A 3264-nucleotide genomic window follows, 5' to 3' on the forward strand; every position below is an offset into this window, starting at 1 on the left:
TTCCCTCCCTGGGGACTCTTATAGATTCTGTAGAAATGAAGATTTACCTGACAGAGGACAGGCTAACAAGACTTCAAAGTGCTTGCCGCACCCTTCATTCCATTCAACACCCGTCAGTGGCTCAATGCATGGAGGTAATCGGCTTAATGGTAGCGGCAATGAACATAGTACCCTTTGCACGCTTACACCTCAGACCACTGCAACTGTGCATGCTAAGTCAGTGGAATGGGGATTACTCAGACTTATCCCCTTCTCTGAATCTGGATCAAGAGACCAGAAATTCTCTTCTATGGTGGCTTTCTCGGCCACATCTGTCCAGGGGGATGCCATTCAGCAGACCAGACTGGACAATTGTAACAACAGACGCCAGCCTTCTAGGTTGGGGTGCCGTCTGGAATTCTCTGAAGGCTCAGGGACAATGGAGTCAGGAGGAGAGTCTCCTGCCAATAAACATTCTGGAATTGAGAGCAGTTCTCAATGCCCTCCTGGCTTGGCCCCAGTTGACAACTCGGGGGTTCATCAGGTTTCAGTCGGACAACATCACGACTGTAGCTTACATCAACCATCAGGGAGGGACAAGAAGCTCCCTAGCTATGATGGAAGTATCAAAGATAATTCGCTGGGCAGAGTCTCACTCTTGCCACCTGTCAGCAATCCACATCCCGGGAGTGGAGAACTGGGAGGCGGATTTCTTAAGTCGTCAGACTTTTCATCCGGGGGAGTGGGAACTTCATCCGGAGGTCTTTGCCCAAATACTTCGACGTTTGGGCCAACCAGAGATAGATCTCATGGCGTCTCGACAGAACGCCAAGCTTCCTCGTTACGGGTCCAGATCCAGGGATCCAGGAGCAGTCCTGATAGATGCTCTGACAGCACCTTGGGACTTCAGGATGGCTTACGTGTTTCCACCCTTTCCGTTGCTTCCTCGATTGATTGCCAGAATCAAACAAGAGAGAGCATCAGTGATTCTAATAGCACCTGCGTGGCCACGCAGGACTTGGTATGCAGACCTGGTGGACATGTCATCCTGTCCACCTTGGTCTCTACCTCTGAAACAGGACCTTCTGATACAGGGTCCCTTCAAACATCAAAATCTAACTTCTCTGAAGCTGACTGCTTGGAAATTGAACGCTTGATTTTATCAAGACGTGGGTTTTCTGAGTCAGTTATTGATACCTTAATACAGGCTAGGAAACCTGTTACCAGAAAGATTTACCATAAGATATGGCGTAAATACCTATATTGGTGTGAATCCAAAGGTTACTCTTGGAGTAAGGTTAGGATTCCTAGGATATTGTCTTTTCTACAAGAAGGTTTAGAAAAGGGTTTATCTGCTAGTTCATTAAAGGGACAGATCTCAGCTCTGTCCATTCTGTTACACAAACGTCTGTCAGAAGTTCCTGATGTCCAGGCTTTTTGTCAGGCTTTGGCCAGGATTAAGCCTGTGTTTAAAACTGTTGCTCCACCATGGAGTTTAAACCTTGTTCTTAATGTTTTACAGGGCGTTCCGTTTGAACCCCTTCATTCCATTGATATAAAGTTGTTATCTTGGAAAGTTCTATTTTTAATGGCTATTTCCTCGGCTCGAAGAGTCTCTGAATTATCAGCCTTACATTGTGATTCTCCTTATTTGATTTTTCATTCGGATAAGGTAGTCCTGCGTACTAAACCTGGGTTCTTACCTAAGGTAGTTACTAACAGGAATATCAATCAAGAGATTGTTGTTCCTTCTTTATGCCCAAATCCTTCTTCAAAGAAGGAACGTCTACTGCACAACCTGGATGTAGTCCGTGCTCTAAAATTTTACTTACAGGCAACTAAGGAATTTCGACAAACGTCTTCTCTGCTTGTCATTTACTCTGGGCAGAGGAGAGGTCAAAAAGCTTCCGCTACCTCTCTTTCTTTTTGGCTTCGTAGCATAATTCGTTTAGCTTATGAGACTGCTGGACAGCAGCCTCCTGAAAGAATTACAGCTCATTCTACTAGAGCTGTGGCTTCCACTTGGGCCTTCAAGAATGAGGCCTCTGTTGAGCAGATTTGCAAGGCTGCAACTTGGTCTTCGCTTCATACTTTTTCCAAATTTTACAAATTTGACACTTTTGCTTCATCGGAGGCTATTTTTGGGAGAAAGGTTCTTCAGGCAGTGGTTCCTTCTGTATAAAGAGCCTGCCTATCCCTCCCGTCATCCGTGTACTTTTGCTTTGGTATTGGTATCCCAGAAGTAATGATGACCCGTGGACTGATCACACTTAACAGAAGAAAACATAATTTATGCTTACCTGATAAATTCCTTTCTTCTGTAGTGTGATCAGTCCATGGCCCGCCCTGTTTTTAAGGCAGGTAAATATTTTTTAATTTATACTCCAGTCACCACTTCACCCTTGGCTTTTCCTTTCTCGTTGGTCCTTGGTCGAATGACTGGGAGTGACGTAGAGGGGAGGAGCTATATGCAGCTCTGCTGGGTGAATCCTCTTGCACTTCCTGTTGGGGAGGAGTAATATCCCAGAAGTAATGATGACCCGTGGACTGATCACACTACAGAAGAAAGGAATTTATCAGGTAAGCATAAATTATGTTTTTATTATAGAACTACAACTCATGCAATTTAAACAAGGAAAACTTCCCTTCTGTTTAGAACCTATTTGTGTTTGTCTCCACACCTTTTCTGGTCCTATATCTGTCCTTACTAACTGATCCCTTATATTCCTTACCCTCCTATAGGCCATAAGCGGTGGTTCATTGAAGTGAGAAATATGCTGATTGCACTCCCTTAACACATATGCCAATTTTTGCGTATTATTTTTGACACTTCTCCACTCAAGGGACTATATTGAGACACAAACATTATCCTGTGGTCCTTTTTTGCTATTAGGCTTGGGATTTCTTATTTCCTCAATTTTTTGTTTAATTAGAGTGGGGGGATACCCCCTTGCCAAGAATTTATTGGCCATTTCCTTCATCCTGATTTCACTATCCTCTTCTCTACTGACAATTCTCTTAACCCTAAGGAGCTGACTTTTGGGTAGGGAATTAAGTTTTTTGGATGGAAGCTATCGTACTGTAACAACGTATTCTTATCCGTAAGGTATTGCCATCTTTATGGACTCTGGTGTCTAAAAAAGTTACTGTTTCCTCGCTATAGGTAACTGAAAACTGCAAAACCCTTACCATGGAATTTAAGTCATTTACAAAATTGTTGAGGGTTCCAATGCTGCCCCACCACACGCCAAACACGTCATCAATGTAGCGCCACCACACTGATCC

The sequence above is a fragment of the Bombina bombina genome, chromosome 7 (assembly GCF_027579735.1).
Source record: "Bombina bombina isolate aBomBom1 chromosome 7, aBomBom1.pri, whole genome shotgun sequence".
NCBI lineage: Eukaryota > Metazoa > Chordata > Amphibia > Anura > Bombinatoridae > Bombina > Bombina bombina.